This window comes from Dicentrarchus labrax, unplaced genomic scaffold (genome assembly GCF_905237075.1).
Source record: "Dicentrarchus labrax unplaced genomic scaffold, dlabrax2021, whole genome shotgun sequence".
Lineage (NCBI taxonomy): Eukaryota > Metazoa > Chordata > Actinopteri > Moronidae > Dicentrarchus > Dicentrarchus labrax.
The window spans coordinates 20,755,925-20,774,023 of NW_026136714.1; positions in this window are offsets into that span (position 1 = coordinate 20,755,925).

Consider the following 18,099-nt stretch of genomic DNA (forward strand, 5'->3'; position numbering starts at 1 on the left):
TATGCTTTAACCCATGTTTTAACTTACTTTTGCATGATTATTACATTCAAAATCAAACTCCCTTACATTTAAAACCTAAGTAGATTTTTGTGCTTTCCACATTTAACCCTCAAACCTCTCTGACCCGTTTGGGGGCCAGTCATCACGAAATTAAAACCCAACACACCCCTAACCCATCACGTAGATTCAAGTCCAAGTTGGTTGGTACAGCGCCTGCTTTAATTCTGTGTGGGTGTGAACTTCAATTTAGCTGTCACAGTGGGACAAGGCATCAGCAGAAGGTGTGGGTGCATTAACACACCCAGCAGCTTTAACTGCCATTGAAAAGAACCTGGTGACTGTGCGGTCAGAAGCTGCAGAGGACAACTGGGCTGACTCATAAGTCCATTGTCTCTCAGCATGTGGAACATGGATAAGCCCTCAGCCTGAACAATGGATTGGGCCCCCTGTAAATGCATCTGACATGCTTTAGCTCAGATTAGTGTGTAAAATATAGGTTATCCTCTGATTTAGGTGACAAATGCACTTCATAGAAATGTGATGGCGATTTGACTAAGTGCCATTGTTTTATAGCGTCCTCCATGTCAATGCTGTCTAATGCTGTTTGTTTGTTTAGTGAACAATATGCAAATAGCTGTGGTTGAGGGTAGAGTCCAAATATCATAAAGCAATTTTCTTAAAAAGTAAATACATGTCTAGGCACACAACTCATGAACTAAATGTATCACAAAACTGAATAAAATAACATTTGTCATATGAATTGTCAGGGGGTCAAAGGTCAAGAGCAATAGAAAATGCTTTCATAATCATCTTTGGTTGAACTTCTAGAAAGATAATAGCATTTAATTATATTAGAAGTAAAGAAAATGGTTATAATATAATATAAGTGGGAATAGGAAGGATTAAAGATCAATCAGTGGATACAATGACGTAAAGTAAAGCAACTGGGCACAAAAAATAATTTAAACCATTAATTGCTCAATAACTCACTAACTGTACATATAATATTAGGCTGGGACAGGAGCTCTATTGTTTTACTACCCGTTGCTTTTAATTCACACATTTGCATTTGTGATAGGGGGTAATTAGGATCTATTTATTATTCACACAATCCCTCATAAAAGGCTAATGAGCATTTGTTTTGATGACAGTAAAAATGCAAGAGAAAACGATTTATATTTGTTAGCACTCACAGGTCATTATGCTGTAGCCATTTGTCAGGGGCGTAGCATCCCCTGCTTGATCTGAGTTGGGAAGAGAGCTCAGTCATTCACTTCTCCTCTCAGGATGAACTGATCTGCCCGACAATGTGTCTTCCCACCGGGGGTCCAGTTGTAATTCTAAGAGGACTAGGGTTTATTTATTTATTTATTCACTATGGTATGATTTTACACCTCACTTCCATCTCAGTAGTGCTGTTTAAAATGTTTTTTTAAGGTTTGTTTTGGGGTTTTTATTATCTACATTTTCATATTTCATAATTGTTTAACTAGGATATTTTCTGATGTTTATATTTGGCCTTTTGTTTTTCAACTATGTGTGGATTTGATTATGTGTGGACCCATCATCACATACATTTATATATTTATTTATAGGTCAATGTGCGGACCTCCGAACCACGTTTTGTAATCTGAAAGGGATCAATAATATTATATTATTATATAGGCTAATAATATTGTTTGGGGAACGATGGTGTTGCTGAGGTGGTTTGAGCAAACCATAGAAAGCCATTGGCTGAAAGCAGTGTCAATCAAACAAACACAGTCCCTAATGTGCATACTTCTTAAGCTTTAATCACTTTTAAATAAAACTGTATTTTTGAAATTTGCCACCAAAACAGTTTTGTGGCGCATATTTGTGGTTGCACCTTGTTGTTGTCTTGGTGGTTGATGATGGGGTGAGAAAATCTTAATTTAGGTGACACACGTCATAGGAGGAGACACCTGTCAATCTAACACACTAACGAAAAGTACCTACATCTTTTTTTTCGTTTAAAATTGGCACTAAGACCTATTTATATATTAAATTGGCCATTAAGAACATATGAAGTCGTAAAACATATAAGACCATACATATATTGACTGATTTCGAGGAAGTGGGACTCCTCCCAGTCCAGAAGTCCCGCCCCCTCTGCTAGCTAAACGACACTGAAAACTTTTTGCTCTGTTTTGGTTTTGCTGGCTGAAATGTTTTAAAAGCTCCAGTCAGATTAAAATACTGTCTGAAGCCTAGACTAAAGCATAATGGAAGAGGTTCAAAGGTAAGACAGGAAGAAACTTATATTTTGGAGGTAATATTATTATATAACGGAGGTAATACTATGACTAGTAACTAAAAAAAGGTATCAAGCCAAATAAAATATTTAGCTAGTTAGCCTAGCTAACGTCATAATATTTACTGGACTAACTCAGTTTAAAACTAGCCACACTAGCCTGTAGCTAGCACGGTATGACAGCAAGCATAAGCCTGTTAAAAGACCTTGTAGCGTCACATATTGAATGCTCATAAACTCATAAGTGAGCTAACTTGCACTCTTAACTGTTATCTTGTTGCTTTGCCCATTAAATCTTAACTCGGTGATTGTCATTCATATTTATTTTAGAGCTTATCTGTGCCTGAAAAATGTTTTAAAAAAAATACAATGTGAAAAATCAATCAAATCAAAACAATTCATATAATTGTGAATTATTAGTAAAGTGGGTACATAATGTTCAAGAAATATCTTTGGAAACAAAGAGGCACAATAACTAAATATGAAAGTAGTACTGTATGATGTGCCATCAGTATTTCTCATCACCAGATATGGACAATAGTAAACTGATGACTCAGACTTTCAGATGCATTACATTTGATGACTTGTGCCGCTGCTCTGAGGAGGTCGTTCTGAGTTCTCAATATGTTCCTCGTCCAGCTTTGTGGGAATGATGAATGGCTTTTGGACTTCAGTTTACCGAAACCTTTGTGAATTGTTAACTCGTAGAGGCTCTGGGACTGGGCAGTGTTTTTGGATGATTTTATTTTAGAGAATTACACTTATAGATAGTACACAAGGGGTGGTGGCCTCTTCTGTGTTTAATTTAAGATTAGCGTAGTTAGGTTTTAAGTTTTGATTTGCCAATCATGATCCTGCATTCACTAAAAGTCATATTTGTGCTTATATTTGTTTGATTGATTTGGCTACACCCGCGGCCCTCTCCTTTGTTTGTTCATGTCAGTTCTCTAATTGTGTCGTTTTGTATTGGATATCTAAGTTTAAATGCCTGATTATCATCGTTTTCTAAACAAATGGTGGTAAATGCCTGATTACATCTGCATTATTTTGCTTCCCTCATCACTAGTTCCTTCTGGGTTGTAACAAGGCAAAATATCAAAAAGTTCCTCCCCTGATACAAAGCTGAGACATTAATGGCTCAGAGGTCAGAGGGTTGGTGAACTAGCATGTCTTCACTCTCCTGGAGGCCTGCTGGCCTTCACCTGTTCCCTGTCCTCCTCTCCTCCACAGAGTTTTCCCCCCTGCCCCTCAACAGACGTCTTATCAAACGTGACTGATTGCTGTAATCTGGACTGAAGCCATTAAGCAAATTACCTGAATCATTGCGAGGATTAGTCTCATTAACACATGATTAGCATCAAATTAAAATAATGAGTGTTTAACTTGTGATGTCTTCCAGTTGTTGGAACAGCTTGATCAGCCACGCCAGGCTGACAGAGGGGGCAGCCCTCCGTGTCAGGGATCCTGAGGTGGCAGAGGCCGACCCTGGTGCAGGGGTGGACTCTGCAGTGCCTCGCCTGGACTAACAGTCGACCAACCCAAGGTGAGTGTCCCCCACAAGGTTTTGCATGAGAAATATGTTGAGGCACTGTGTTTGGTGGAAACATCAGGGGCCACATGAGTTTGGCCCCAATTTACGAGGGCAAATTTAAAAAAGGATGTTAAAAGGGAAGCCACTGTTTTTTTTTGTTTTTAAAAATTGGCACCTGTTATGGTAACATGGAATTGATCATAACTTTTAAGTATGTATACACTTATTATGAACACCTAGCTAAAACTAATGCACTCTAATAAAATAACAGTATTAAAGTACCAAATAAACTATCTAACATTAAACAAATATAACATCATTATAAAAATACACTGTTGTAGATAAGAGTTTTAGCATGTGTAATTCTTGCATGGGGAACAGTATATTTACCCTGGACATACTTTTACTTGTCTCATGTCTCAGCCACTTCTTCTCTTACTCGCTCATCAGCATCACTAACTTAATCTTAATTTATGACTGCACTGCGTGGGAACAGAGACAAAAACACAAGAGTACCCTCTAGTACTGCATCTACAAAAGTATACTACAGTTTTGAAATGCCTCTGAAAACATTGTCCTCTGATGAAATGGAAATATAGGAGAAGATTATGAAAGTTGAATAGTAAACGTGAGAGAAAGTTATGAGAATTGCGATAGTGGACATATGTGTTGCTGACTTTTAAAGTCAGTGCATCTTAAATGATTAAACCCCAAAAACTGCAGTATGACATACAGAAACAAATAAGTAAACGGTCAAACAAACAAATAAATAGAAACCATGGATTTATTAAATGTGATTGAAGTTAACCACCTACATGCTCTGACCTGCTGGGATCTCTGTGCCTCCTCCTAAATTCAGTATCAAAGCTCTGTGTGCACATTACCTTGAAACTGGCCTGCAGTGCAGCACCTTGAGCATTCTCAAAGATGTCAATCAAGACGCTCTGTGTCCCCAGTAGATACGCTTTAATGAGCGTCTTCAGGAAGAAGGGAAGGACATTATTTTTTTGGGCTGTTTTATAGTCAAATATGCCAATCTATATATACAATATACAATCCTTTTGGTTGTGTCAAATGATCTTTAAAATTGGAATGAATACCAGGGATGTTGAAGTGCTAGAAAGTTATGTATCAGTAGTTATGCGGAGTTACTTTCACCTTCTTTACATTGTAAAATATCTTAATATATTTATTATTTTCAACACAATTTGATCATTTTTAAAACCTTATTAATTTGTACATTGTCGACTGGGACTACTTTTATCAATTTGCGCATCCTGTGCCTACTTGCTGCTCTAATTACCCTTATTTTCCAGAGGGAACGATTTTAGATCTTTAATTTTAACATATTTAATGAAATAATGGAATATATATGTGAACTCTGCACAGAAACCTTAGAGAAGTTTCCATGCTAACAAGTAGCATAGTTGAAAAGTTGCACATTTGTGCTTGATGTCCGTTTATAACCCGACATGTTCAGTGTGGATAACAGGATTGGACGAGGCTTTCTACTGTTTTCTCAAATCCCAGACTCTGCAGACATTCAGTAACATCTGTCAAACCATAATTAATCAACATTCGCAGATGTTGGTTTCCTGCAACCTGTTGACATTTCCCAAAAAGCCCTTGCAACAGAGAACATCTGATTACATGAATAGATAGCAAAATGTTGCATTATTATCATCCTCACAATCCAACTTCACCCTCGCCCCCCCACCCCCTTCACCTCTCTGAAGTGAAGATGAACAAATGGCTCGAAGCAGGCAGGGAGTGTAGTGCACCTTCTGCTTTTATCTCAACAGGAGATTTATTTTAATACCACAAATGCATATTTAGTAACCACTAAGTCGAGTTAAAAACTGTAATGCTAACCTGCTGCTGAGATTATGGACCCTGAATGACATTATGTTTTATCAGAGGGGTGGGGGAGTACGGATGTCAAGTGCTCGCCCAGCAGCACGATTTAATATCATATGCAGTCAGTACAATTCCTTTTTGCACTAATGAAAACAATAGCAGCACTAAACACTCCAGCCTACATTTAATTTAATCTTTGAGGGATTATCTTCTTCGGCTAATGTCAGAGCGTAAGATGGCCTGTGAATATTAAATACATTTCCTCTGCAGATGCTCAGACAGCATCGGCGGGATAATGTCAACAGATTTTTTTCTGAGTTTCTTCATATGGGTGGAATTACTTCATGAAACATTTATGGGGAAGCGTTTGCCTTTGCTGAGTTCTCCATTATGCTTGAATGTCATGACACAAAGGGGGTGGGGTTTGAGGATAAAATTTGTGTTAATGGCCTTGTGTTCCTTTGGCTTTGGCTAAATTAAAGGGCTTAGCAAATCCATCTTAACCATGACTGTACTGCAACGGGTTGGAGGGAGGAGAAACTCACTGCAGCATTGTGGAGAATAAAGTAGGGTCACTCAGAAGGTCTGATACTGCACACTGAAGCAGTATCAACTAATTCAATTTAATGTGTGTTTGGTTTGAATAACTTTAACACTAATTGTTTCTTTTTCAGCAACAGAAAACCAAAACAATTTTGAAAATCTATGTGAGTCAAAATAAAGAAGACTGCTTACTGCTCACGTAGAAAAACAGAACTTTGCTTAAAAACTTTATATTGTCAGTTTCCTTTTTCAGTTCTCCAAATCACTGTAAATAAACACAAACCTCTGGTGTTATTAGAAAACTAAACCGTCTTTTTAAAATTAAAATGTTTTGAATGTGCTTTCTAACCATACATACAGCACCTTCAGTTACACATCTTCCAGACCTATTTAAGCATGCAATACTAAATAGCCCTACCAGGGTGTGAAGGGACTGTTATCACTGTTTCCGTTGCAAGTGAAAAATGCCCCTCTGAAAAACTAAATAAATGTCCTAAAGATTTACTTTGAGCTTCTCAAAAGAAAGAAGCATTTATAGCATCTTTAAAGGGAGGTATTATCCCCTAAGTCAGTATTGCCATTACGTAATATAGGCCTATTCATCATAAACTTCCCCAACAGTGCAATCACTTGACTACTAAACATTGTGGGGGGGCTTTCAGGTGTTTTTGCCCAGATGTCCTTCAATTTATAATCCTTCCATGTTTGTAAGCTGTTGTTAGACTGCAGCAGTGTGGGATGTGAAGCTGCTTCATCCGCAGGCAGCTGTAGTGCTGGTGTACTTTCTAGAACTCAGCAGCCAGCTGGAGTTTTGCAGTGTAAGTCAGCCTCAAAATGGCATTTGTTATTTGCTGAAGTCACTGATAAAGCAGACAAACTTAACAGCCACAGCCAAAATGCACTAGCATTTGGTTAGTGGTGGACGATAATTTCCCCACATTGTTGCTACTTTATGTCTGTCTGAGCCCATCTGTGATCTCTGTAGCAGCTAACAGTATTTCTCACTGAGTGCACTGTTGTGTTGGCGCACTGTTTTCTCTAGCAAGTGAATGAAAAGTCATCCTAAGGACATTGCCTAATTGCAGTTGATTAATAAAATACTAGCGCGGGCAGCAGTTGGCAACTTCATTATTATGTTTCTCAAACAGATTAATTGCACTGAACAATATGAGCCTGCCACCAGTGATAGCGAGACTTTGGATACAAAGGCAGTCATCAAGACTAAGCCCGGCTCGCATTAGTCATTTTAAATAGCTCACTCAGTGATTACTCTCATGTACAATTTCAGTCTGAGGTGCAGGGATGTAGTGTTACGAGCTAACAGATGCTCAAACTACTAAAAGAAGTACTGCTGGTTGGACTTTAGCAATACAAAAAACACTGAAATCCAGTCACTGTCAGTTCAATCAGTGTGAGGACTATCAGATAACATTGAATAACTCCTGTTTGTTGACCAGAATGTAAGACCCAAATACATGTGTGCTCACTCACTGCCTCTGTAGTTTGGGCTGGAGGCTCAGACTCTTCTGTTAATGAACTTAAGCTGAGGGGAAAAAGGGCTCCCATCCTCACGACAGCAAATAGCCAAGGGCAATAGCCGATAACTAATGTGTGGAATATTGCAATTAGCATGGCAAAGTACTTACAGGGATCAAATTAAAAAATTCATTAACGGGCGCACTTAATTAAGAAACACTTTTCGGTTTACATGATAAATTATGACACCTATTAAATCTTCCACTACAAGCTGTAATGGCCTTCTTTGCTCCTGGGTATAGACAGTGTTTCCTTTCAGGTTCAAGGAACTCTCCAAGGACCTGAAGTATTTATTAAAGAGTTTTATTAGGAATAATGTTTCCCTGCGAGGGATACAGGAGCAGCCATTTTAGGGAAGATGTGTGGGTATTTTTCCCCCCTTTGCTGCCGTTGCACCTCAGCATCTTGTCTGAACATGTCACCCTTAATTGAAACAAGACTGGAAAGAGCCTTGAGTTGAATGTATTGTTAAATGGGAATTTAAAAAATGAATTATAGGGAGTTAAATGAGAATAGCAACTTTCCTGTTAGAGATGTAGCTATTATACAAGTCCTACAGCACTTTTCACTGCAGGCGTTTGCTTCTTTCAGTCATCAGATGTAATAATTAATGAATTTGAATCTGAACTTAAAGCCTATAGGTTCATCAACTTTGTATAGGGGTTTAGAGGGTGAATCAATGGTTCTTCCCTAAAAGGATCTGGTACAGATATTGTGATTCTTTTTAGAAAATTAAGACCCCAAATGATTTTTGTAAAGATCCGACCCCACTGAAAACATTATATCTTCAAAACCAGAGTCTTCTAAACATTCATGGACGTAAGGACCTTGTTGTTTCCTCCAGTATCGCAACAACTCGACTGTGCATTGTGAAGTGTTATTGTGTTATTTTGCATTAGTTTGATATGTTTTTAGTGAAAAATTAATTAAATAGGTTTGAAACAAGCTCAAATTCATCATAATCAATTTGGAGGTGCTAATTTGATGAGGTCATGAGAGTTTGATATCAAATTGTGAGAGAGACCAGAAAAGCTTGTGAGATTCTGCATCAGCCCAGTGTTTGTAAATGTTTCTCGCATATAGGAGCATGTTGTTGAGCATCAGATTCACCTAAACAGAGTTTTGAGGCTTTCATCTGACAGAGACAACGTACTGGAGGTACATGACATTTATATTCCTTTCAGAAGCCCTTTTGTTGTTTTGTTGTTTAAATGATTTTTGGGGCATTTTTTGCCTTTATCGGATAGTGACAGGTGAAGAAGCAGACAGGAAACAGGGAGAGAGAGAGGTATGACATGCAACAAAGGTCACCGACTAGTATTGAACCGACAACAGTTGCGACCATGTGACCACCAAGTAGCCCAGTAACCTCATAGTTATAGAGCAGAAAAAAACAGCCACAACCGACTATGATATAGTCCCACTGGTGGAGAGGAGGATGAATGTGCATTAACTTTAGCTGAGAGCTATCAATTGAACTTATGTTATTTTCTTTTCAGACAGACACACATCCTGTAGGTTTTGTTTATTTCCCCTCCTTCTTGTTTAACCTACATTTACTCTATGGATACATTAACTATACTGCAGGGACACATACATGAATCCCGAGGAGTGGATTATACCTTCTCAGTCCAAATAGTTGTTGTCATCTGCAGAGGTTTGTTAATCAGTGGTTTGGCTGCAGGCTGCAGTATTCTCAAACTGAAATGACCGTGTCTTTATGCAGACTCACAGAGAAAAAGCTGTGATAAGGCACCAGCTGATAAGCACATGATGTGTGTTGAAGTTTGGTCTCATAGTGGAGGCACCGCTGTGTTCAGAGGCGGCTGTTCTACTCCCTGAGCGGGGAAGCCCTGCGGCCTTAATCATCTCATTTATATACCAAGGATGATTCCACACACCAGCAAATATTAAACTGATCATCTCAAACAAGCAAGTAAATAAATCTCATTTGCAGAACGACCGTCCACAGATGAACCTGTTGGTACACAACAGAATATGAGGAAATTATATCAACGCAGGCTCCTGTGATAGCCTTAATGTGCCAGTGCTACCTCATAACAGTCAAGAAGCTCTTGATAGGAGGCCTCTTGAACTTTGATTGGCTCAAGTGGCCATACTAGACGGCCTCTTCATTTTGGTAATTTGAGTCTTCCAGTGTGTCCAAAATGGCTTTTAAGCCTGTGTGCATACAGATATAGCATTTTCCGTGGCATAAATTAATTCACAACGTTTATATTTCAGTCTCTTAGCATGGGCAATTCTGCTAGCACCCTCCATAAAATTTGCATGGCCTCGTTTGCAACCGGAGTGATTGACAGACTGAAGTAAATTACCTCTTATATATCTCCAATATATTGTGTGTCTGCCAATATCCGGAATTATTATTATGCTATAGTAATTTGTTTAAATGTACATAGTAGAGTGTCAGTGTGAATCTGATATGGTTCAGGTTTGGATGGGATTTAGACAGACTGTCTTTGGGGTAGGGGCTAGGGGATAGAAGTGTGCTCTGGTAGATAGAAGGGAGACCCTCTTAAAGTGTGCCTGTTGTCTCATAATCCATCCATGCTTTCCTTGTAACTTCTGACACATAAAAAACAACAATTAAATGTTTTAAAATATCCCTTTCCCATCAATCATAACTGAAACAAATACTTGATGATTTTTCTGTGATTCATCTCCAACTTTTAAACAGGCTGACATCATCATCACTTTGCTGAATTCAATAAATTGCAGGTTATGGAGTTTGCCCTTGGAGACAATTAAGATCTTGGGTGTTGAATCGGAGTATTGGACAGACAGGCAATTCAGGGTTCAACAGTTCCCTTCTGCTGCTGCTTCTTGGCTGATCTTATATCAGAGATGATTATTTCAGCCTTACTGACTTTGGTAGCTCTTTCTTCATCAACCCTTTGGGTAAATAATTGGCAGAACGTGTGACAAAATGGCCGGTAGACAAGTCATGAGTGCGCAAATCTGCAGTTAATTTGAAGCCTTGAAGCAGCCCCTAGCTCACTTCTGTTAGATTATTTCAAACAAGTGTCCAGAGTCATGTGCCATGACTAAATTATTAACTGTGTATTTCATAATGTTACTGACAATATGTTAACGTGTTTTTTCGCCTCCCCCCGTCGTGAACAGATGGGTCCTTTTACTTTATTTTCCACATCAAGTATGATTATTTCTTTGTGCCAAAAGCCACCTGCCGTTCCTTGGTCTCTGTTCTAATTATTTATGTTGGTAACACACAGCAGGACTTGTTATCAGTTGGATGGTATCTTAATAAAGGAAGGCACATCAACATATTGACATCATGTTCAAGGGGAAAATTTATCATCACGCAAAAGCGGGCAGAGGGGGGTACCAGAGCGGATCAGGCCATGTGCCAACACCTCCAAATCTGACCTCCTTTTGTTCCCCGACTCCTGAGTTCCCTCTCCAGCACACATCTGAGGAACCATGTGATGATAATTAGGTGAAAGCCCATTAAAAAGTCAAATAAGAGAGAATACATTATCATTGAGGCACCAGGACCTGATGATTTTCAGTTATGTGTGTGACAGAGAAGGACGAAGGGCTCCAACTGCTGCTTGGGAAAGACAAAAAGTCACTACTTGTTTGTGGCACGTACAGGGTGTGATCACACCTGGTATTGTTTCTTTTGTGCAATTCACAGAGGAAAAGTTAACTGTTGCATTGTTGAATTTGTTTTGTTACAGCTCACAAATACCTGTTGTAAGATACGGCTTGTAAACAAAAGTTGTGTGAACTCACAAGTGGCTTGTTTATTGGACTGAGTTCTGGTAAATTTTCATACCAACAAGACTCAGACAAAACAATTTTGTAATTTGGGGAATTAAAGGATTCTCTGATATTTCCAGCTGTTCCAAAACCCCTTTATATAAGTGTTTTCTTATCTGCTGCTTCATAGGTAATAGACAGTTGATAATGAGAGTAGGAGGTTGTTCTCAACACAAGAGGAAGACAAGAGAAGATGTCCCCCGCCCCCCAACTTTCATCAGTGTAGGTGTAGGCAGCTAAAAGTACCTGGTAAAAGCAAGAAAATCACTTGACTTTGGCTGTAGATCAGTTTTTCTGGTTTTGTAAGACAAAAGACATAAATGGTTAATTATGAACTTTATAGGTAGTCTAGTGGTTAAATGGCTGTAGTATTGCTGCTTCATTGTCTTCATTGAGGTCTTTGGTTCACTTCTTCTCCCTGGTCCTTTCTGTGTGGAGTGTGTCATAAGAGGTGTGATTGGTCGAGATTGTTGTTTTGGGTTGTTGTAGTTGGTTTGGAAGATGACATTTTGCTCATTTGTAGGTACTTTTACACAGTTATTTGAGGACAAGAGCACAGGAGATTGAATATGAGAATTTTTCCTGTTGTTATTATTCACAATCCCATTATTTAACATATCGTTTATGTAGAACTTTTCAATTTGAAGTTCAGGTTGAAGTGCTTTACAGATGGGAGCAAATGAGGAGGGACAGCAAGTATCCAACACTATCAACAAAGTGTACAAACACCAAATATAAGTTATCACGCTAAGTCTGATGAAAAGAAGTGAGTTTCAAGATGCTTTTTCTACAAATGATCCTCTGATCTGCCCAAATACACTGAATAAAAAGAGGAAACTGCACACCAAAAAACCCTGCTCCACCAATGCTTACTAGGACAAAAGGGAAACATTACATCAGCGATCCTCAGAGCTAGAGAGAATGGAGATTGAGTCAAAATATTGCAAATAAAAGTAGCAATTAAGTTAAGTATTAATGGCATTTCAAAGCATCCTGTCGTGGGGATGGGTCACTCTTAATCAGTGATCCACTGTTCTAAAATGTAGAACACTTACAATTAAACATACTCAATACTTTAATCCCTGGGAGATAAAATGAATACACCATAATTACAATTTCACATGTACAGCTCTGCTTGTTTCTAATGTGACTGGAAGTGGGTTCAAAAATATGTCATTGATGACGGTTGGTGCATTATAATTACAGATTCCTCTATCCTTTCAAAGCTTTTCTATCCATCCTGAGCATGAATACAAAAGCCAACGTATTACCCCACAAGGGCAGTAAGCCATTGTAGCACTCCCATTACGAAGCCAGATTTAAAAGGGTTACAAAACCTTTATCTACCCATTTAAGAACATATATGGGCTCACGGTATCCACAAGAGTGCAGTGAGGAAAAGCCATTGTGGAGATCAGACAATGCACTGACCATAAATCTATAATAGCCTTTAGGATTAAAGAATATGCTCTCTGAGTTTAATTACATATTGCTTCTGAGAGGTTTACCCCGCTGGGATGGAGAGGCACACTGCCGCTCCTGGTTACTGCAGATGAGGGACAGACGGCCAGAAAATTAACAGAAGGATTTATTTAATCTCAACTAGTGAAAGTTTTTGCGTGTTAATGCATCCATGTTCACTGCCATGTGGATAGAGTTAGGGTAAGAACAGGCCTACATGCAGTATATGTTATAAAGACAGACGTAACGACATGCACACATCTGTGCACACACACACACACACATACAACATATGATGTCAGACCCGCCTACTCTCACTAGTGTATACACTTAGTTATTTCCTCTTTGTCTTATTAGAGCAGGAATTTTCATACAAATAATTGTCCAGTTGCAATCTCATATTTGTATTTGTTGTATAAACCTATTTGTGTTGTTGTATTTTTTGACACTATTGTCACTACTGTGAAATTGAAGCTGCTCACTGGGCAGTGCAGCATTAGCTTCAAGGTTCATTTGTGAAGTTTTTGTATTTTACTGTTTAACTACACCCCTCAATTCTGCTAGCTCCTTCTCGCAAATAAAAAAAAATGCATCAGAGACTTACAAAAGACAGCCACTTCGGGGGCGTGGCCTTGACACTGAGTGGTGTGAGTGACAGACTGGCAACAGCAGTGTAGCAGGAGCAGTGAGCTGCTACTTTCAGACTCTCTCTATGTCCACACTAGAAACACAGAGAGTCTGCTACGGCTTTTATAGTCACTTGAAGCACTTTGATGTTGTTTGTAAAAGTTTCTGCGTGGCACCTGTGTTGTGGCTAAGCTAGCGGGCATGTTGTGGCTGAGCTTCTAAAGGACAAGTGCAAACAAAATGGAAAAATAGTAGAAGGTTACCAAAAACTAGCATAAATTCCTGTAAATAATGCTTCTTGATCAGTATACATTTGAAAATGAGAGCACTGGTTTCACAGACTCCCACTCAAGGTGGAGGCTGGGGGAGGTGGACCACCCTCCCCTGAAGGCATTAACAGGGTTTCTTTAATATAAATGTCATGACGTAAAATAGTCCCAACAACGTGTTTTGACAAGGTGTATCTGACATTGTTGAAATGTAGGACATAGAGTATTCTGATAACAACATATAGTTCAAGAAACACCACATATAATGCATGCATTATTGCGGTAACATCTTTTGTTACTTCTTCTTTGCACTCTTTGATCAGGTGATATTCAGTATCATTGCTCTCTGCTGCTGAGCCTTTTGGAGGTGATAGGCTGTGTTGAGGAAACTGTCGAGGAGGGCCATATGTTTCCTCTACTCTAAAGGGAGAGTGCAGTGCTGAATGTAGGTTAGCACCTGCTTCGTAAATGTAGTATTTTAGTGATTCCCATTGTGCTGCAGAGAAGACATCTGATGTGTGAGTGTGGATCACTTTTTAATAAGATTTTCTTTGTGATGAGTGTGCTTACTGAATACTTTGAGTCTTCAGGTTAGATGATAGTACCTGCAATGTCACGGGGAGGAATTCATTAAAACCCTGTGAGTAGTTGTTTGATTTATAGCAGGTCTTGGATCCCTTCCTTTGAATTATAAAGTCTTGCAATTAACAGATTGAAAGGACGTTTAACCCTGTGTTGAGGATGTGCCGTGAATTACAATGAATGACGCAGAAGTTTAGCAATAAGAAAAGTTTAAAACGATAAGAAACGCTTACCTAGTAGAAGTTCTCCACAGTACTGTAGGACAGTAGGACAATAATTCAGTAAATTATGGCAATGACTTCAGTTGAGTACACTCTTTTGAAGAATATTGGGAAGATTATTACGCTGGTTTAATTAGTATGCAAATGTATTTCTTTATGATCACTTTCCTTCTTTCTTCATTATATTTCATCTCTCTATTTATCTTTTAAGAAAGAGGAAGATTCACTTCACTTTGTCTTGTGTTAGAGCGCTAATTTATTGCTCTGTAATTAATTTCAAATACATTAGCCATTAATCAGACACATCTGAACAATTATGTGCACAGAATTCTGTTTCCAATGGCTGAACTTACCTGCCATTCTGTAATCTTGCCCATTTCCCATCAAGGACATTAATTTGACAGCCTAGTGGAGGTCAAACAAGCATTTGAAGTGATATTTTAGTTGGCTAAAGCATTTTTTAATGCACATAAAGTACTTCCCAGAGTTCTTTGGAATTTAAAAAAAGCAGACATAGCAAACTAAACCAGTAGTTCACAAACTGGGACTCAAGAGCCCTGTCAGAGGCCACACAAGATGTTTTACCTGAGTGAGTCACATGCTGACTATTGAAATGTTACAAATATATAGAGTATACTACTGTAGATATACTGTTGAGGTATAAATGATCAAGAGCTGCTGGTGCAGTTTCCAGTAAACCACTGCAGGTGACACCTGCAGAAGCCAGTACAGAGATTTGTTCACCAGAGGGTCTCATCACGTTGTAGCTATAAGCCTTAACCGAGAGATCAGTCAGACCTTAATCTCTCCATAGCTGTCCATGCCTGCCTTCCTTTCCACCTCTATTCTTATTCAGATAATGTTTAATTCCCATAATCCACAGCCCTGGCTATGGTCTGAATTAATGTAAGCCCATAGACTTCACAGCTAAATGAAACAAGACCCTATTGTTGTCACAACAGTGTATATATATTACAGCAAGGAGGAGGGGGTTGATTAAATCGCCTTCTTCCTGTGCACTGCTATCAATGCTTTGTTTTTTTTAATCATTGCTGACTAATAAGACCACACAGAGCATCCAGACCCGCAATACACAGGATCACATTGTGGCAGATCACCTGCACTAACCTTCTGTCGTGTTACAATGCCTGTGATGTACTGTGACTGCTTCAATCAAAGCAGCAGATTTGAATATCCACAAGACTTTCCAGTAACAGCCTCCGTGTGAGATTTATGCCCTCATTGAGAAAATTACATTCACTCCCGGTCCTCACTGTTTGGCATCCATTACAGTTCATTATTATCTTCTGAAGCCGTACAGCTCTGTAATAAAAAGGGAAAAAAAGAAAAGCGGAAGTTTGTGCCTAGATTGAGGCATAAATTGTCCCGTCCCTGCTGTTGCAAAACACTTGGCTGTATCTAATTATTTTCTTTCTTCCCCTTGGCCTGTATTTCCATAAGTCCAGAGACACTGTTTGACCAAAGTTGTTCAGCCTGGCTTCATATTGGACTTATTTTTAGCCAGAGAGAAACATCTACAACAACTAGTGGCTGGTTGCCATAAAATTTGTTGAGTTGTATTCACTTGTACTGGATACAAGGCATTAACCTCTATAAAAAGTGTGGCAGTTAACTTTTCTGCTGTAGTCTATACCCAAGAAACCAAACTGAAGGTGTTATCACACCCTCAAACACAGAAGACAACGTATCACATATGTACATGTGCGCTAGTCCTAGGCCACCACATACTTTCCCTCCTACCTCTGTGTGAGGCAGATGTCAACATCTGTCTGAGGTGAATTCTCTGAATTGCTCATCTCCCTCTTCCATGTGTAAACAGGTGTTCTGGTTTGCCCCTTTGGAACAATCAGAAGAGTATGTTTTACATTTGTTTATTTTTTTTCTACTCCCACTATCAAGTCTTCAGGCTCTATTATGGTATGAAATTTCAAGGTAAACACAGGTGCTGTTTTTTTCTCTCCAAGTATGTTAGTCGTTTCAGTTGTTACCTTGTGTAGAGGGACATTAAAACAAATGTTTGGAGATCACAGTGGTAGCAGCTAGGCTAACAGCTGGGACAGCCATGGGAGCAGGTGATGTTGGGGCATGAGCAAGGACTGATACTCCCGCCCCACACACACACACACACACACACACACACACACACACACACTCACTCACACGGCCTCTCGCTCCCCCCACCTCCAACATGCTCAGTGAGGAGTCTTCATAAATAATCTTCCAGCAATCTGCCTCTCCCTACACTCTCTTATTAATTACTTTTACGGCCAAAATCAAACATCTGTCATGCTAGAATATACAAATTAATTATGCAGCTTCTCCCCATCAAGATCCATATAACATTGTTCCTCAGAGCCTCACTGGCTTCAGAGGTAAAGATAGGAGAGCAGGAAGTAAGACTGTTTGTATCTTCTGTTTCATCTCTCAATTTCTTTAAAAAGAAACTTGCCACTGAATTAAAAGAGAATTTATTGTTATTTATTGTTTTGTTGTTTCGCTAACGCTTTTTAGATTCACTATATGGACAGATTTAAACAGATTCAAGACACTGACTCAGAGAGCTCAATATGATTATTATGTTTTTAACCTTATCCAGGGAAACTCAACTGAGTATAATTGTTCTGATATAGAACCAGTTCGTTGACAGCCAGTTCCTAGATCCTTTTTTGATACTGTACTCCTTCTGAGACCAGATGCAACTATGCACGCTGTGTAATGTAGAAAAGTATGAACGAAGGCAGAAATATGAATACACATTATTCATCTGATTTTTCAGCAAATTTATAGCTGCATAGTGTAATCATGGTTCTGTTTCATAGGTCTCATCTTCATGAGACATAAATGGAAATGAACATGCTTTTGATCAATTGTTTGCATGTGACTAGGCTACCTATGTCTTCACCAATTTCCAAAGGAAAAGCAGAAAGTGTAATTTCAAGGAATCGCAGTTCCTCTTGCAGGCATCCATATGTGTGACCAATAAGCAATAACAATGTGTGAGGTGTGCAGATTCCTAACAGCACACATTCTTTTTCCAAAAAGGTTGTGTTTTTCTTTGTGCGTCTGAATTATTTTTTACATCCTTCTTTGAACCCACTCCTCTGAAGCTTGTTTAAAAAACATAATTATGTTTGAACTTCTCAAATACTAATCAGGTTCTGCATTAAAAATAGACTCCATGCAGTATTATGGCAGTCATTCTGACCAGGTAACATCAGATAGCATCACATTTTTTGTTGCAGTGTGAATGTAACCCAAAATATCCGTGCTGAGATGTTTTGTACATCCCTGTACGTCCCTGGTTTTAGACCAAGTCTCCTGCTAAATGACTGTGTGTGTGCAGAGAAAGATGATCTTTGAGGTCCACGGGCCCAC